The sequence below is a fragment of the Sciurus carolinensis genome, chromosome X (genome assembly GCF_902686445.1).
Source record: "Sciurus carolinensis chromosome X, mSciCar1.2, whole genome shotgun sequence".
NCBI classification, from domain to species: Eukaryota; Metazoa; Chordata; class Mammalia; order Rodentia; family Sciuridae; genus Sciurus; species Sciurus carolinensis.
The window spans coordinates 95,218,698-95,239,220 of NC_062232.1; the positions used below are offsets into that span (position 1 = coordinate 95,218,698).

Genomic DNA, 20,523 nt, shown 5'->3' on the forward strand with positions numbered 1-20,523 from the left:
TAGGCTTTGCAAAAGAAATTATAGAACCCTCCAAAATAACCTTTGATGAATACCAACCATGAACAGAGAAGTTAAAACAAAGGGTCGCATATAGTTTTTATCCATGACAAAGATGGTAGGGAGTTTCTTCAAGTTGGCCATTTATTAGATGTTTATCAACCTGACATCTTTCTCACTAGAGAAATCACTGGAACGTATGGTTCAGGGTTAGGATCAGTGATTGAAAAGTTATCCCAAACAAAAAAGTTTTCATCATTTGGATTATATATGAGCACTGTGAATTTGCCAGTGTGAGAAAAAGAGCAAGATAAAAATTGATCTTCAGCTGGGTGCAGTGCGAGCACACCTGTAATCCCAGCCTCTCGGGAGGCTTAGGCAGGAGGATCCAGAGTTCAAGGCCAGCCTCAGCAAAAGCGAGGCACTAAGCAACTCAGTGAGACCCTGTCTGTAAATAAAATACAAAATAGGGTTGGGGATGTGACTCAGTGGTCCAGTGCCCCTGAGTTCAATCCCCAGTATCACCCCCCCAAAATTTACCTTTAAATGTGTTGAATTTAGAGAGTTCATAATGACTCAGTTGTCTTTTTTTATTCTTCATAACTTTAGCTTTTCTTTTTAACTTCCTACTCCAGCTTCCATGTCCCTATACTTATTGGCATATTTTGTATATACATGCAGAGCATCAGGTGTTAAGATTTTTCTTAAATTAAAACTCATCCTTTCATGAATATTAGATTTATGAAATGTTTACACTTTAATTATGTGAAATGAATGTAGTTCCCACATATTTTATAGTAATATAATCAGTTTATCTTTCAATTTTTTTAATTATTTAATTTTGGTACTGGAGATTGAACCTAGGGACGCTTTACCATTGAGCTACATCTCCAGCCCTTTTTATTTTTTATTTTGAGACAAGGTCTTGCTAAGTTGCTGAGGCTGGCCTTCAATTTGTGATCCTCTTTCCTCAGCCTCCTGGGTCAATGGGATTACAGGCATGTGCCCAGCTTTAAAAATTAAGATCTGTTTTTTCATTTGAAGTAATAGATTCAACCCCAAATTATTTTTTAGCGGTTTTACTAAGATATAATTCACACACTATACAATTCACCCATTTTAATGTGTATGATACAGTGGATTTTAGTATACTCACAGAATTGTATAATATAGAGCATTTTCATCACTCCCCCCCCAAGAAAAGAAAACCTTTACCCATTAGCAATCACTCCCAGTACTTGTTCCACACCCAGATCTAGGCAACTCACAGTCCTTTTCTATCTTTGTAGTTTTGATTATTTTGAGAACCTGCAAACTTTTAACAGAGGTACTTTGAGTATATCAAAGAGGTGGCTTTAGATTAAGAGGGGCTGGTAAAAGAAAATTTGTAGTCAGTTTTGAGCAATAGGGTTGTGATCTATGTGGCTAAATCCTTAATTTTTGCACACTTCTGAAAGTAATAAAATGTTGTGTCTGAGCTTTTATCATCCTTCGTTATTCAAGTTTATTTTAGTACTGCAGAATCAATAAAAAGGAAGTCAAGGAAGTCATCTTCCAAGTACTTCTGCTCAAAATCAATTGGTTAGGAAAACCTAAGTTTCAAACTCAGGAAAGTTCAATTTTCAGTTCAGTTCTTTTATTTGTTTTCATTCTCCCCAATCAAGATTTCCTCAAGACAATTACTTATTCCAGAAAGCAGGCATCTGCCCCAGAATCTTCTGTATACATGCTATTTGCCATCCATTGAATGCCATAAAAATCAGTTGATTGAAGCCTGTCACCTGTATTGTTTTCTAAATCTCTAATGTGGAAGACACTTCTTTAAAATTGCACCTGTTTAGGAGACTTTCATGAAAGAAAATTGCCTGTTATTCTATTGGGCTTTGCATTATTCTTATGCCACAGTAGTATAGTAACATAACACATTACTAGGAACTTTGAACTGATTTCCAATTTAGCTGCCATCACTAATTTAAAAAATGCACAACATCTGAATACGAAACTTGGGCCTTCTACCTAAAATGTGGTATCTTTTATTTAATATACTTCCCATAAAAATAATCTCATATCCAATAATGTAAATAGATCCTATTAATAACATTTAATCCTTTTTTGGCTTCAATGTATGTTCCCTATGCATACTAGAAGAATGTGTCTGTTATCTGTATTGTGCTAAATATAAGGAAGTAATGGGCGAGGCGCTGTCTTGTATTTGAAAACTTTCCCCAATGGTTTCGTCTTTTGTAATTGCTCCTTTGGTTTGTCAGATTCCATTAAACTTCTACTCCAGTCATCAGATAATCAGAAGTGTCACTGATCATCCTCTTCATTGCTCTTTTGACATGACACAGGACAGAATAGGTTTGAAGGGCAGGATTTTAGACAAAAGTTGAGGTTTTAAAGAATAAACAGCTTGAAAAGAAAATGGAGAAAATTTAAGTTAATAAATCAACACAAGGGGCTAGGGGTGTGGCTCAATAGTAAAGCGCTTGCCTAGCAGTACAAGGCCACACCCACAAGGAAAAAGAGAGAGATTGACACAATAAGGCAAAGGGATACATGTGCCTAATAAAATCTATAAATAAGATTCACTGAAAGAAAACAAAAATGTTTTGACAGACATTGGAAGAAATAGAGAAAGAAAAGGGCCTACCTTATGGTCCCGTTTAGATGAGCTTCCAGAACTGGCAAATAATAATGGTGATAGAGGTCTGAACGTGTTTGGGGGTAAAGGAGCAGGAGGATGGAAATGTTTTATATCTTGGGTGCAAACATCTATCAACACTGACCCAACTGTACATTTCAAATGTGTGCATTGTATTATATTTAAATTGTACTTCATTAAAATAGCTTGTTAAAAACTCAAATTAGGCTGTTACCCACATACCCTGCATTGCCCCGCCCCCCCATCCATCTGTGGTCTAGTTTTAATCCTGAATAATCTTGAATGGAAGAAGCCCCTTCTTTTTAAAAAAGAATGCCTATCCATGAATATCCAAAGAAGTATATTAAGCTCTTTTGTAACGCTGGCATTTCCTCATCCTGCTCAGGATTGAGTACTGACATTTTAATGATGACTCAGCGGCAGTAAGATAGGCATTTCTTTGATAGACTTTCCACTTTAAAAGCTGCCTTTTCCCCTATTTCAATTGAAGGAGAAATAAGGTAGCAAATTTATCCATTAAACCTTCATTGGGTTCTTAGTAGTTCCAATTCATAATTGTGCTTTTTGAAACTACTCTTTTATAGTTTTTTGTTTGTTTGTTTGTTTGTTTTTAAGGATAGGCTAGAAGCAAGTAGCAATAATTTTTTAGGAAAAGTAGAGTTATATCTGTCTTAAGCAATAACAAGATTACACTTAATGTCACTTTATAAAACAATTATAAATAGTGTCAAAGGTAATAGGATTGCACATGTGAAATTTTTAAAATATGCTATGCACTATCTTTTTTTTAAGCAGGGCATTACATAGTGTAGATTAACATGTAGAACGAGAGTGTGATCAGTTATCTTTCTTTTATAGAGTCACTGGTTGACAAAGGAGAAAAATCAAAGTCATTATAGGAATTTTAAAAATGATAGTTTAGTAAAGTGATGAGAAACTTGAAATGACAGAACATCAGTAGTAACATTTCAAATTTATTCATAATTAGCTGAGAGGAGAAATAGAGTGTATGACAGAGTCAGCATATTAATATATAAGCAAGGTCATGGTCAGGAGGGAGAGACAAATTGAGGAGACATTTAATTTTACTTAAGGTATTCCATAGTTTTTCAAAATTAACTGATTTTAGAAATATACACAAAAAAGTTAAGAGACATTGGAAAAACAGTTGGTAAGTTTGGAGAAAATTTTTTCAAAACTACCAGGTTGGATGATTTTTAATTTAAAAAAAAAAACAAAACAGGAATGCTTCATTATATCTCAATCCTGCCCCAAAGGAGCGGTGGGTGGGAGGAACCCGCATAAATCCTAAATAATAAATGATCTAATCAATAGCTTGCGTTCTTCTAACTGTGGTAATCACAGTTGACCACTAGGGGGCCGTAATTCCGTTCGCACCGGTTCTCTGGTCACGATCATTTTATTCCCTTCAAGGGTATTTGCATGGTTAGGAAAAATTAAGTGGGAGCTACAACAGGTACAGTGCATCATTACAGTGTATTGGGATGCTCTTGTGCTCTACTGCAATGGCATGTAAATTCTTATTGTACCAATTACTAACTTAGCCACCAACTTCTTCACCAACCATAGAGTCTCATCATTGCTCCAACATTACTAATTATTTTGTTTTGAATCTCTGCTTCTTGAAATATGTTACATAAAACCAACTTTATTTCCCTTTACCCCTGGAGATTATTTACTATAGGTCTCTTACCATTTCATTAAAATACAGATTTAATGTTGACCACTTATTCTCACTTGGTCATCTAAATAAATTTTTGCACTATTAGGAGTGGAAAGAGCAGCAAGAAAATATTAGAGCAAATTTATAATACCAGATGTATTTTCTGAAATTTAGGTTAAACAGCAAAGTTTTGGTCAAGTTGTTTTTCACTAATTTGAAGTCAGAACTATTTTATACTATCATAAGGAATGAAAAACGTAATATTTTTGGTATAGTACATTTTATCGTGGATGACGTAGGAGAAAGTCACATTCAATTATTTAAATCATGGTTTTAAAATTTATCATATAAATATTTTATGCAATGCCACAAATATGTTAATAAGTATACAAGCAAATAAAATTATCTAAACATCCTCCAGTAATATAATAATTAACATTCCCTTTGTATTTCTCTAATGGTCTTCACATCACTCCATTTTACTTGATCCAACGGAAGTGTTTGCTTTAGAATTGAAGAAAATCCCTGTATTTAAAACATTCTGGTCATGCTTTGCATGTTTTGGGAATCTTCTCATGCTTACATATGTTGGACATTAACTTTATTACGTCAAATTTATTTTTCCTAACAAAAATGTAGTTGGCTAATATTTGTTTTAATTTTGCTTTTGCATTGTAAACAGATACTGGCAACTGATACTTTTATAATAATTGATACTAAAATGCTGATTTTCAAATGTTATTTTCCCTTCCAGAGTCTAATATGGCTTTAGTACCTATGAGTGAAATACCATTTAACTACACCTGCTCTGTGAAATGTTTTATATGAAATAATGTTTTAATGTTCCATTTGACTTAGAATTCTTTTTCTTTTTTCAGTACTGGGGATTAAACCTAGAGGGACTTTACCACTGAGCAGTATCCCCAGCCCTTTTTAATTTTTTATTTTGAGACAAGGTTGCTATGTTGCCAGAGCCCGGCCTTGAACTTGCTGTCCTCCTGTCTCAGCCACCCTCCAGAGTCACTGGGATTACTGGTGTGTGCCACCACACCCAGAATAATTTAAAATTTTGCTGATGTATTCGGGATACTTAATTGATATTTAATCTCTTTAGCAAAAAGACAGTCACTGCCATATCTGCCGTATTAATATTTCAGGTTTTTTTTTTAATTTTGTATATGTGGAATTGTCTTTCTTCTGGAATTTATGGATAGTAACCCAACTATTTTCAGTCATGTTTTATATATGAAAATAATATAAGTGCCCTAAAGTACACCTTACTTATAAAGCATTCTTATTGCATTTTCCTCTTCATTTGCTTTTTAGGGTTATCAGCTAATACCCGCGAGCCCAGGCCAAGGAACACAATCCTTCAAAATTAATTGTAAGTATACCCACAAGCATGCTTCAGGACTCTTATTTTGTAGTAGTATTCAACTATTATATTTAGGTGATTCCTATTATTTTGCTAACTTAGTCCTGTTCCTGAGCTACTAAAAACCTATCTCATTAATGGCTTCCATATCTGAAGAAGAATATTATTTAATTGGTAAACGGCATTTTGATGCAACCTAAAAAAAATCTGTTTATTTTGATTAACAAGAATTGTGTGATACAGACACCCTTACCAAGTTAACTATCATCCCAAATTTATAGTAAATAAATATAAGATTGTATAAATCAAGACAGTTATCTTAGTGAAGACAAAATATGAATGTTTCATTTTCTCCTTCAGTGACAAATTCATATCAATAATGGGGAATGGGGCAGGAAATCTACGTATTGTTTCCCTATGATAAACTTTAGAGAATGAAGCTCTTCAAAATATTGTAGATGGATGGGGGCTGGAGTGTAGTACAAGGCCTTGGGTTTGATTCCCAGTATTGGAAAAAAGAAAGGAAGGAAGGAAGGAAGGAAGGGAGGGAGGGAGGGAGGGAGGGAGAAAGGAAGGAAGGAAGGAAGGAAGGAAGGAAGGAAGGAAGGAAGGAAGGAAGGAAGGAAGGGAAAGAAAATTCTTGGTGGATAGACCTAAAAACCAGAATAACGGGGAAAGGAAACAGAGAACTTTGTTTCTTAATAAAGGATTATCAGTCATAAATGCTAGAAAGTAGAGGATGGAGGACTCCACATTCTACTGCATGATTTTTTTTTTTAAAGTAGATGGTTACAATACCTTTATTTTATTTATTTTTATGTGGTGCTGAGGATCCAACCCAGTACCTCAGATATGCTAGCCAAGCGCTCTACCACTGAGCCACAACCCCAGTCCTATAGCATGATTATCTGATTGAATAAATATACTACAAGTTAGGCAAGTGGGTCAAAATTGGATTCTTTATTTTAAAGACTGTGCAGGGACTTCTCAATTAAATTTATGATTATTCACATAGTTACATATATTTAATCCACAAAGTATTTTTAGAATGATGGTTTTGGAGAGGTAATTGATACGTTTGTAGGCACTAACTCATGTTTACAGTAAAGTGTTAACATACACTTTTTATACCTTTATTTTTATTTATTTATTTTTATGTGGTGCTGAGGATCAAACCCTGTGCACACATGCTAGGCAAGCACTCTACCACTGAGCTACAACCCCAGCCCTTAATATACACTTTTAATATAACATTAATACGTACTAAGAAATTAAGCAACAAAACCCAAATGGAACATGGAAACGTATTAAAATTTAAGAGAAGTTAGGGATGGAATAGGGTTAGGAGTGTCTGTTATACACATTATTGATGATCAAACACTACAAGAAAGAAAGACAACTGATTTTGCATCAAGACAGGTGCATCAAAATGTACCCAAAGTCCAAATGGGTCCTGCTTTGCTGTTTAACAAATCACTTCTTAAGATGAAAAAGGTAATACTTCCCTTATTGAATATGTCTTAAGAGTTCTTGATGCTCTAAGCAGCTTTCCATAGGGGAAAAAAATTCAAAAAGGGAATCCGCAGGCAAAATTCAAAAAGTGTAAAGTGTAAAATTTTCAAGAGCCCTAGCAGCTGTACCGAGAGTGCATAGCAAATCACTCATTGTAAGCTTGTGAAGATCAAGTGTGCCTACAAGATGTTTTCACCGCATTGGTGAAATAGGTCAACATGGATGTGCAGGTAAGTTTACACTCTCAAGTTTGAAACAATGCTCACACAAGATCATCTCATCAATGGCATTGTAAGTAAGCCCAGCCCTGAGGTGAAGACCAAGGTCAGCCTTACTAAAATGTGAAGTCAGCTAATTTCATCTTCAGCATCTGTCTCTCCACCTCTGTGTGCCAAATATCCACAACTTCATAATGAGTGCTCTTTGCTTCTCTCCCAAGTCCTGGGTACCCCCTTGTACACCCAACTTTTGACATTTTATTCTTTTTTTGGTGGTGCTAGGCATTGAAGCACAGCCTCGTGCATACAAGGCAAGCACTCTACCAAATGAGCTATATCCCCAGCCCAACATTTGGCTCTTATCCAGCTTGTCAGTTAGAGATTTGATAACACAAATTTTTCCTAAAGTGGCAATGTTTGACAAGTGTTACCCCCTCCAGAGGGAGGCACATTTTAACACTAAAATGTAGCTCCAATAATGAAACCCCTTGATGGGCAGAGAGGAAAGATACATTTGAAATCGTCTCGTTGTAGGTATGTAAGGTTTTTGTGTGCTTCACTTCTCCATAAGGCTGGCCTTGTCAGGGTATGCTAGTGACATGAAAAATATCTGTGAAACATACCAGAGACTGGCTATGTATTGTTAATAATGTTACAGGTATAAATTTTCACTGTATATAGAAGAATCACAAGAGTTTTAGTTATAATACGTATACATCCACAATCTGATATTCTTTGAGAGGTTTTGTTTCATTTTGTTTCGTGGTGTGGGGATTGAACCCAGGGCTTCATGCCTGCTAGTGATATGCTCTAAGCAGCCCCTTCTTTAAGTTTTTGAAATATGGTTGCCTGGTGATTTCTGTAGCTATTTTAAGCTGTACATGATACTATGGATGTGAATAAAAAAAAGTCAGTTGACTTCATTTGTCTCTACTGTTCTTCAAATTAGCAATACCTTCCCTAAAGCCCTACTTATGTATATACATAGGTGTATGCTACTGTAAGATAGATATATGTGTATTTATATTATAGTCAAGGTAACTATGTAGGTAATATGTTCAATGTCTCCTGTGAAAAATGATCAATTGGACGACTCTGTTCCTCCTGAGCTGGATAAGGTTTGTAATATCAGTAAGTATTAAAGGTAAACATTTTTTTTTTTTTTTTTTGGTAAAACCATATCAGCATTTAAAATTTTTCACAAAATGACTACTGTAATGAAGAAATAATGCACATATATCAGCTCTCCACCATCATGACAGGATTTATGTTCGTCACTCTCTTAAAACCTATATGAATAATTTAAGATATTTTCTTTCAATTATGTGGCCTTGTGTTGCTACAAATAAGTACAAGCTCAATGAACAGAATTTTTTTTCAATGAGTTCTCTGATGTGTAAGTGAGTACTGTATCTATTCCAGAGTTCTTTATTCTAGGTTACTTTTTTTTTTTTTTTTTTTTTTTTTGGTACTGGGAATTGAAATCAGGCGGTACTTTACCACTGAGCTGCATCCCTAGCCCTTTTTATTTTTTTATTTTGAGACAGGGTCTTGCTAAGTCGTTGAGGCTGGCTTTGAACTTGGATTCTCCTGCCTTAACCTCTCAAGTCTCTGAGATTACAAACATGTGCCACCATGCCTGACTACCAATTACTCTAATAAAAATATAAATACACTATAACAAATCAGTTATTACCTACAAAGATAGATAGTTCCATTACTTCACTTTGCAGTTTATTATAATTTGTTTTATTCACAAATATTCTCATTTTCTGTATTTCATAAAATTACTATGTATTTTTCTCCTGAACTCATCATTAGCTTAAATTAAATAATATATAACCAAAAGCCTTTGAAAGGAGCACAGGATTGGGTGTTAAGTAATGGAATATAGGTTGTATTATGCAAAGTACAGACATTTTTATCACCTGTAAGAATTAACAGGGTTTCTTGCACATAATATATATTCAATAATCCAATTAATAATAACTATCGAATTTATAATGATAAAATAATAGCACCTCCAGAAGAGAGATACTCAGTCAAGCATGCTGTTAATAAATGAATACCTACATTTAAGACATAGGAAAACCTGAGACTACAATTCCACAGTCTGCATAGTTTTTACTTTTATTGATAATCTAAAAAAAAAAAATTTTTTTTTGGTATTGGGGATTTAACCCAAGGGTGCTTTACCACTAAACTGCATCCCCAGTTCTTTTTTATTTTGAAACACTGTCTAAGATGCTTAGGGCCTCACTAAGTTTGCTAAGGTTGGCTTCAAACTTGCAGGCCTCCTGTCCCAGCCTCCTGAGGCCCTGGGGTTACAGGCATGAACCACTAGGATTACAGGCATGCACCACTGTACTAGGCTGATAAACTAAAATTTTGATTGGTCCTTTATAATAATCAGTTGAACTCAAGACGTGAGATAACCAAAATACTTAAAGAAGCATTTATTGCCCCACAAACATGTATAATTATAATAAGTTTTAAATTATTATTCATGAAAAAGAGGTAATTATTTTATATTCAACAATCTAATTGAGCCAACTGGTAACTTGTATACCATATATATACATCTTCACTTGGAGTGGCCTGTGCCAAAATCCAACAAGTCTAACAACACAATTTAGAATGCATACATTCTAAAATATTTCAAATTCTGCAAAATAAGTGAAAGTAACTTTGTTGTGGTAAAGAAAGTAGCCAGTTTCAAAATAAAGTCGAAAGTCCATCCATACTAAAATAATTTTATATATGTGTTTCCTGTTTTTGAACAGAAGTATATTTGGACTTTTAAATCAGGCATTTCCAGAACATGTAGATGTATTTTCAGAACATATGTATCCCCTTAGGTGTAAAAATAAAGATATACCTTCAATAAGTACAAGTAAATTAATAGATGCCATGTTAGAGGATATCATGATCAAAGAGTTTGTGACATCAAAATATTTTTTTATTTCACTATGAAAATATTTATTCATCTTCATTATATATTACTTTAATTTAAAAATAGTATATATCTTTTAAATAAAATGCAGATATTTTAGTGGTATGGAAAGGAATGTGTTTTCAAGAAACCAGAAGTAGACCGATGTAGTGGAAGCATTTATGATGGGAGTGAAAGGGTGCTATTGAAATGAATATTTCACTATTGTATCACGTTCCCATCCCAAAACTTACTTAAAAATCATTCCTTCCCCACACTAAAATAAATATGTGGCCCAGACCAGTAGCAACATTCCTAACAATTGCTTTCTGAAATATTTGCCCTGTATGGATCTATGTACTGTTGCCCATTTAGTTCTCTCAAAACAAATTTTTTTTTTTTATTTTTCTGGTAGTGCTAGGAATTGAACCCACGACCCAGTGCTACATCCCCAGCCCAAAGTAAATTTTTAGAGATACTAATAAATTTATAGTAACTCATGGTAAAGATACTAGTAAAATATGGAAATCAAATCATATCTGTGGCACATCCCCTGAAAGTATATATCAATTAAAAGTCATATAAAATCAATTGCTCTTCCATTGAGTAGTCTCATTGATTTCATAGGGTTTCAATTGTTGTTGTTTTTGCAGTGCTGGGGATAGAACCTGCTAGACTACTGAGCTGCATCCCAACCCCTTCATAGAGTTTTAATTATGAAGAAGGTAAAAAATAGTATCATTGCATTGCAAGTTTCTTAGCATCACGGGAAATGATGCCATCATTTGGATAGTTAAATTAAGCAAGGAACTATGAGTCATCCTTGAACATCTTGATGTCTCTTATCCTCCATAACCAAATTTATCACTAACACTTGTCAGTTTTAGCTCCTAAGCATCTTCACTCCCTTTCAACAATCGTTGTATCAGTTTGGCTTTCCATCATCTCTTGCCTGAGTACTGGAATTGCCTTCTAACTAGTACTCCCAATGACACAACCGTACTCCCAAATCCATTATCCCAGGTTGTTTTGTTCTTAGGCAATGTATCCCAATCTGTATCATGGTTTCTAAGAAGCAATCTGATCTGCCCCATGTTTATCTCTTGGGTGTCAAATTTTATCTTTTCACCTCCATCAAGAATGCTTCGACTGGGCTGGGGAGATAGCTAGTTGGTAGCAAGGCAAGCACAAGGCCCTGGGTTCGATTCCCGGTACCAGGAAAAAAAAAAAAAAAAAAAAAAGAATGCTTCGACTATATTGGTCTACTTCCGATTCCTTGAAAACAAGCTCCCTCTGATCAAAGGTTCTTGCCAGAGACTGTACCTTCTTTCATGAGTGCTACCTTGATTTCCCCACTTTCTAGAACACTTGCGTCACCAGTTAACTCATATTAAGCCTTCAGAGCATTAGGTAAAGAGCACCTCTTCAGAGTACAGGGAAAGTCTCCTGTCTGCTTGATCCCCTGAGACTAGCATCCTGTTATATATTCTCATACATAACACCAGGTCACTTTCCACCCCTGCACTTAACACTTGATAATTACACTTTTAGTTTTGTGATTCCTTGAGGATTGTATTCCTCTCTATTAGATGTGAATTCCACGATATCAGGGACAGTATTTGCTTTTACTCAATATTGTATTTTAAATATTTGGTCCAGTGCCTTACTTATATCAATGACTCAATAAATATTTGCTGACTGAATAATTAAATGAACAAGTAGTCATTATTGGTTAAAAAGTCATATAGCACACGCCTGTGATCCTCTCTACTAAAAAGGCTGACGCAGGAGGATGGCAAGTTCTGGATTAGCTTAGCAAGACCCTATCTCAAAATAAACCATAAAAAGGGTTGGGGATGTAGTTCAGTGGTAGGGAACCTCTGGGTTCAATCTCCAGGGCTTAAAAAAAAAATAAAAATATCATGTGGGTAATGTTTGTGGTTGTTTAGTCTATGGCTGGTCAATTGCAGACGATATTTTTCCACTCTCCCCAAGTGGCAACTCTCAGTATTGCAACCTGGTGAAAAAAATGAAGCCTTAAGGTACTCAGACCTCAACCTAGGGTTACACCTATGAGCTGTCAACTGATAACTGTGAGAGTAGCAGAAACAGTATGATAATTTCAGATATAATGTTAGATATACAAGCAGCCACTTATAAATGCCTGATGCCACATTTGAATTGTGGAAAAGAGATTTTTGAACAGGTCCCTTTTACCCTGTTTCATACACCAAGAGCTTCATATTGACATTTTAAAACATCAGATGATGAGATCATATCACTGCTGTGCTTTATTAAACAAGCAAATTCAAATTTCTGATGGTATAACCTGTAAAGTATTAGGTAAGGATTGTTGCTAATGAGGCTTATATTTCACACTAGAAAAACAAGATATATATACACGCATAATAGTATCAATGTATATATGTAATATATATTGAATATATATAAATATGATTGAAATGTGATGTTAGTAAATGAATTTGTTGCAAAGTGATATAATTCTTACTTCATATTTTCTCTTGATTAAGCTTTCTTATTGTTTAATTTTACATTGTTTTTTGTTTTTATTCACAGAATTGTGCTTAGCTAATTTACAATGACCCACATGTGTCCCATGTCATGTTTTCATTTTTCATCTGTTAAAATATCGAGGAACAATTTTAAGACAGCATGATGAGTGCTAGACTAGTGTAACACTGTGGCTGGAATCTTCTGCAGATCCTGTTAAACTGCAGATTCTGATTTAGTAGTTCCAGGAGGGGGTCTGAGACTCGGCATTTCCAACAAGCTCCCAGGTGTCCATGGACTACACTGGCAGTAGCAAGGTCATAGAGCAGAGATTAGCAAACTTTTTTGGTAAAGAGTCAGTTAGTAAATATTTGGGATGTTGTGAACCATATGGATTGTGTGGAAGCTACTCAGTTCTGCCATTGTAAGCCAGCCAAAGACAGCATAAATGAAGGGGTGAGGGTAGGTTTCAATAAAACTTTATGAACACAGAAATCTGAATGCTTACACAAATCATGACATAGTATTCATCTTCCGATTTCTTTTTTCCAACTCTGCAAACCTGTAAAGTTCTTTCTTGACTCCTGCATGATACAAAAATAGTCTATTGTTTGCTATAGTATTAGATACTGATGGTTAACTTTGCCACAGGCTTGGTTGGGCGGGGTTGGAAGGTTAGGCTCTGTAGAAAAGATCGCAGTTGAGCTAGAAATGAAACTTTTCTGGACAGACAGGTGGGAGAAGTGGAAACGGAAAAGGAAAAAGCAAGCAGTGGTATTAGCGTGTGCTCTGAATCGAAAGTGTGGAGGACTGCTGGAGAAAAACAAGACCCTCGGGGCTGAGAAGGGGATTACCTTATGTGCATATTCAAATAGTTTTACATTTTAATGAGTAGTGCTATCAGGTGAGCATGCAGAGTGAGCAGTGGGGGATGCTATTAAGTTCTGCATTTTGGAATTTCCAGAGAGGACCAGGTATGTTGGGAGGGAGAAAGAGAATAGAAATGATGGAGGAAAGCCCGAAAAACTACCTTTGAAAGGTCAGAACCCTCGGAAAGTGGCTGCAGACTGTTCTCAAATGAAAGCTTGATGGAAGCATTTATATAAATGATCAGGATTTGCAAATTCATTGATGAAACGTGAAATGAGTATCCTACAGCCAAGCAGAGCAAGCCTGCCAAGCCGTTTTTCTATTGTTACAAAGCACACAGCAGATGAAAAGGGAAACTAAGAACTGAGAATTGAAGATGTAAGAAAAAAAAAAAATCTCTACATTTGCTGAAGCATGGGTCTGACTTGCTGATGAGTTACAGAGTAGGCATACATGCTGAGAGGTAAAAGGAGCATATAGATTTTATAGATGATGTTTCTATTCATTCTCTGAAGGTGACAGTGAAGTCAGGTGATAGAATATTACAAAAAAAAAAAAAAAAAAAAAAACACCAGAATTAGAAAGTATGAAAAATGGAATATCAAACACAAAATTAACACTTAACATGATCCTAATACTTTTTGGAACTCTCCTTCCCCGATTCTCTTTCCATGTCCCATCTCACTGGCCCCCTCCCCAAAGCTCTTTGTCCAGCTGTTTTGTGGGTGTATTTTATTGAAATCACCAGAAGTAAATTAAGATTTATTGAGAACTTACTATACACGGGGCACAATTTTTAAAAAATTCTTTCAAGAATCTAATAAATGGTGAATTTTGTTTGATCTTAACTGAAGTGAGACTTGGAAGTCTCATGTATTTATCCAGTTCTCCCGTAAAATAGGCAGTACAGTTACCAGTAGCTGTGGCTTCCTATAGTATCCCAGGGTAGAAAAGTGGGAGGAAAAGCAAAAGGATAATTTCTGGTTTTCCATGAGGGGGGGATGGGGGGGGATAGTTTCTCTTCTAGATGTAAAGAAAAGATTTGTCTCCAGCTTTGTTCAGATTGAAAACAATTACGTGCAGATTTTGGTTAGAAAATTGTAAGTGATTTTAAAATACTAGCAAGTCGTGAGAGGAAAGGCAGCATAACTTTACTACTGAAAGTTGGGAAGAGTAGGACTAGATGTAGGAAACTTATAGGTTTGGTTTTGTTTTTACAGTCAAGGTGTTATAGGGCTGGGGCCTTCTGGAAAGCTGAAGCAGCACAAAGACTCCTCTTCAAACCCCAATTCTTGTGATCAAATCGGAAAGATTTCAGACATGTCACTCAGCATAATAGGCATGAGTTTATTAGAAGAGATAGGAAAGGGTAAAGGGGACACTCTCAAGGGAGAGAGTGCGTTCTCTCAGGAGAGGGGAAGGTGCTCCTCTCTGCCCTCAGGTATGGGTGTCCCCGTAGACATTGATAACTTTCAGCTCTTATGGTAATGAACTGGGTAATGAACTTGTTGTTTACCTTCAGACAACAGGGCTTGTCAAGCAAATGACCATAGTACCAGCGCCTGCAATCAGAAAGTTAGAGATTATGACTGGAAAGACTCTCCCCACAGTGTGTGAGGTTTTTCTATCCCGTGTACTAACTTCCTTTTGCGATCAACCTATAATTTGTCTAAGGACTTAGGACAGACATTTCTTAATATTCTTGTTTTAAAGAAAATAGCATTACTCATAATACTTAGAGTCTACCTCATTTCGTTTCTCAGTTCAAAAGTTGACTCTTAATAGTTGAAGCAGTGTTCATTGATAGTACGGAAGCGCTCAATAAATATGTTCACTAAGTGTTAGATAAGAGAGTGAATGAATGACTCATTTCCATTCTTTGTAATTTTCATATTTATAAATTTCTGCAATGAAAGCTTCCTTCAAATCAGATATAAACTTATCTTTGCAAACTCATTTTAAGAAACCACATCATATTCTCCTAGATATAAAAGCACCAATTAATTGGTCTTTATTATACTTTATTTTTTACGATTATATTTAAAATTGAATTGGGGGCTGGGGAGATAGCTCAGTTGGTAGAGTGCTTGCCTTGCAAGCACAAGGCCCTGGGTTCAATCCCCAGCACGGCAAAAAAATAAATAAATAAATAAAAAATAAAATTGAGTTGGGTACCTTACCTGATGTGCACAACTTTCTTACATATTTGCTTCTTGGTGTTTCTCTTTATTTAATATTCACTTTGAAGAATTCTAGTACTCCTTGTGCCTTCAAAGGCTAAACCACATTTTCAGTCTATAAGTAGATCTTTATGATATTGGCTAATAGTAATCTCTGATTCTACAAGGAAAAAACATGACCATGTATCTCTTGCTTACTGGAGAAACCTACTATCTGAAGGTCTTCTCCAAGTTTGTCAACTACAACCAGAACCACAAAATACATTTTTAGAGATGGTGATTCTATGAGGGAAAATGTTTATTTGAGACCTTACTGAAAGGACAGCTCAAGGAAAGGATGAAATAAGGTCAATAAGGAGAAAAACAGATGAAGAGGGTAAAATGGACTTATATTTTATTTGGGTGTAAGAAGCAGCTGTGCACTCCATATTGAAGAGAGTTGGATTTAGAATGTGGAGAGAGCAGAGGAAAGAGTATTTCAAAGTGTGTGTTGAATGTGGAGGGAGCACTTCTTGGAAACCAGTGAGCATCTAGGAGGCAGGACTGATGGGGCCATATTGGCTTAGACTCAGTAAGAGGAGATAATGTGGGAAAGGTAAAGTGAGGTCAATGTGGAGAAGAGAGCAAGAGGAAGACGCTTATTAGGGTTTTTTTTGTTTGTTTTTGTTTTTGTGGTGCTAAGGATTGAACCCAGGGCCTTGCGCTTGTGAGGCAAGCACTCTACCAACTGAGCTATATCCCCAGTCCCCTATTAGGGGGTTTTGACAATATTTATGATAGGTCTTCCAAAGGGAAACTCCTCTAAGTACTTGGAAATACAGGACTGGATTTCTCATCTCTGTCTCATAGTTTTAATGCTTTGGTTTAGTGTTCTCCTTAGTACACCTGCAACAGATATCCCCTACCACCAGGGGGCGACAGAGTCATGCCTTGCCAGGGAAGTTTTCAGATGTTTGGGACTGGTGATGGTGAGGTTTTCCAAGTCACAAATTTTATAAACTGACAGCCTATTTAATGTCCTATCTACTATCTAGATAACCTTTGAGAAAAAATTTGAGTTCACCCTTTCTCAATATCCACAGGTTTAGGGAATTGATCTATATGTTAGATTCCCAAAGGAGGCACTAAAGCAAATGAAATAGAAGGAATTAATAGGATGTGTATCTATTTTCTATTTACCCTACATTATAATCCATGACCTGTTTTCAGACAATTTTCTCTGTTGTCATTGTTATCTGGCCAGCAATGAAATCTGTTGTAAAAATAATTTTTTTACTCCTCTTCCACAATTCATTGATTGAGATTTCCCATGGCAGAGTTATCACTGCAAGAAAGAATATTCATCAAATTAGAAGAAAAGGATAATAAGGCTCTTTGAAGCCTGCAGGGGAAGGTCAGTGGCAATTTGGATAGTAGTAGTTGGCAGAATACAGATCCAACAGCTCTCTCTTCATTATACTTTATGATATCATGCCCCAAAGCACATGAAGTTTTCAGTTTATTTTTTGGGAAAAATGATATAAATCCAAGATCATTATTTTTGACACTTCATATTAATAGGTAATGCATTAAGTTTGCATTAGAACTAAAAATGATGTAACCTAGTTTTTAAAAAGCAAAACACTTGCAATTAGCATATCAAAATACCCCTGTCACAGGGAAAGGATGCTTTTAATTGCTCTAAGTTATTCAGAAATTTTCACACAATTTGCTCTAAACATCTGACTGACAGAAAAGTCCAGAACTAGTAGTTGGTGTTGATACACTAAATTTTATCTTTTTTTCCTTTCTTCTATTTGTGTCTCTGGAGGTTATAACAAAGAATGAGTGAACTAAAGTATCAGGATAATATATTCTTGATTATTACCAAAATAATTATGGAGAACTATTATATGATTGACACTATCAGGAATTACTGAGGTTGCAGATAAAGTATTGGCCAAGATCTCTGACCTCTCAAGTTGCTGACAATGTGATCGGTGAGATAAGATTAATTAACATAAGGCAAAGGAAAAGGAGAATAGTGTGCTCTAAGCAATAAGAATTATAAGAGGTGAGGAATTAATGAAGCCTGCATTTCAGCAGAAGATCCTTCAGGAAGTGCATTAAACAGTTGGGACTTTGGGGGCGGGGGTAGGGTGCTGGGGTTGCACCCAAGGCTTCTACAAACAAGACAAGCACTCTCCCACTGAGGTATACAGTTCAGCCCCAATTGGAATGCATTGTATTTCTATTTTCCATCATCATCTCTTCCATTCCATTAAGCAGTCTGTTTTTCTTTCTTTGCTCCATCCAAGCCCTTGCAGCAGTACCTTGCACATGGTAGGCACTCTACAAATATTTGCTGCTTGATCAAAAATTTTTTTGACAAGTAAAAGCAAACAAAAGAGACACATTCTGATTTTCTGTCAAATACATAGTTGTCTGAGAAAAATTCCGAGTTGACTATGACAAAGTACCTTATGCAAAACTCAGAGTGCCAATCTGAAAGTAAATCTTATAGATCTGCTTCTTGAAAAGTCTAGTGCCTTGTACTGTCACCTCCCAGCATTGAAGAATGAAGGTCAAAACTGAATGTCTATTGGATTCTGGGAATAATTTTGGTTCACTGGTCTGATCAAATTAGTCATGATCTTTAATATCAAGGTTCTGTAAAGTCAATAGCTAACTTTTCGGTAGAAAATGTTTTTCTAATTCTTGGTATATCCGAAATTTCTTGTAGATATTTAAATCATGCAAATTTACTCTCCTTTTTAAATATAAAAATTTGAGCAGTATTTAAATAGTACCTACTTTATGTCTAAGAAAAACAAGTCTTTTATCTTGATCTCCTTATTTTAAGGAACTGTTGTTTGTTAGACATGCCCCTCTAAATTTTTATCCTCCAAAAAAATGACATTGATCTGTATTATTGCAATAGTGTTAAGCAATTACATAATTTTATTGGGACATAGTTGTAATTAGAATAATGGCACATCATCAAGTGCAGGGATAAAATGACATCCATTAATCAAATAAAAATCTTGGCTGAATTTCTTGTAGGTGAATCATCTCTACTACAAAGTTGCATTTTGATGTGTATGCAAATTGAAAACAATATTATAATTTAGGATTACATCGGCTAAAATCAGACTTACATATGAAACAATTACTTTGGGAACTGCAACAGCTTTTCAAAACTGAAATAAAGAACATTTATTTTTCTAAATGACGAATTAGATAGGCCCACAATTTCATAAATGAGTGGTCTTGTGAAGGAGATGTAAACTATTAAAATCAACAATTAATAAACAACTAGTCATATGTTATTTTCCATCTCTATATTTATATTCACCAAATGATCTGTACATTCAAGAAAGTAATATCTCCTAACTGGTTAACCAACACTCTGGAAATAGATCTCTTTTACTGGAAAAACAGAAACTAGGTCAGGCGCTGTGGCACATGCTCATAATCCCAGCTACTTGGGAGACTGAAGCATGTGGATATCAAGTTTAAGGCCAGCCTGGGTAATTTAGTGAGACCCTATCTCAAAATAAATTTTTAAAAAGATGAACTGGGCATGTATTTCAATGGTAGATTGCTTGCCTAGCATGTGCAAGTTCTGGATTCAAACCCCAGCATTGGGGGGAGGGGGCAGCCAGGTGGGGTGGTACACACGCAGTGACTCCTGGACTGAGGAAGGAGGATCGAAAGTTCAAGGCCAGACTCAGCAACTTAGTGAGACCCTGTCTCAAAATTAAAAATAAAAAGGACTGGGGATGGAGCTCAGTGGTAAATACCCCTGGGTTGAAACAAGGGTTGATTCATATTTTTCTCTCTAATTTAATTTAGCATTATTTATAATTTTAGGCAGGAAATGTCTTCTTTTTTTTTTTTTTTTTTTTTTCTTTTTTGAGTCACAGATCAGCCAATACACTTTAATTCATGGAATAAACTTTCTTTTTCAACTTTAAAATTGGGTAAGGCTTATTTTTAAATTATGTTTTTCCTCCTTATTTTTAAAAAGTTTTAGCCATGAAGGGATTAGAATCTCCCCTGTAGTTCTCCTTTTCCTGAGAAAGTTCTGGTATTTTATTCTGTTCTGTTTCAAGTGTCTAAGAAAAGTCTCAAAATTTAACTTTGGGAAAACATCTTCATCATACAGGAGGGCAGGCAAGATAGAAATGGGAACATTTTATATCAATTATATTGATAAAATTTTAAAAATTTGAAAGAACCAAACATTTGCAGGAATGTGAACCAACTGTATCTCTTTGTACATTGCAGGCAGAAGTACAAATTTGTCCAACTACTTGGGAAAATGTTGGCCTTATCTCCTAAAATTGAATATTCATAATGCATATACAATGTATTATTTTAATGTTTAAATAATGAAGCAGTTTTATCAAGGGAGTCATGGGTGATGAGATGCTAATGGTAATTCACACACCATTCTGTGCACTTGAAGCCAGACTCTAAGAATTCAAAGGCAACCAATCACCCAAGTAGGCATCATTTATAAGGCAGCATGCCAGACTAGGGCAGAAGTTGAGGGTAGCAGTCTTGTTTTGTTGGGAAAACTGTTATATTAGTGTTT

The 20,523-nt window shown here is 35.5% G+C and overlaps 1 protein-coding gene across 1 annotated transcript in view; it reads left to right on the forward strand.

Moving 5' to 3' along the window:
* The window catches only part of Htr2c (5-hydroxytryptamine receptor 2C), a 249,819-nt gene that overhangs the window by 16,070 nt on the left and 213,226 nt on the right, over window positions 1-20,523 (forward strand). Inside the window, exon 2 of the mRNA XM_047536800.1 lies at window positions 5,673-5,730. The gene's annotated coding sequence lies outside the window, so the exon portion shown is untranslated. The remainder of the gene's footprint in view (window positions 1-5,672; window positions 5,731-20,523) is intronic.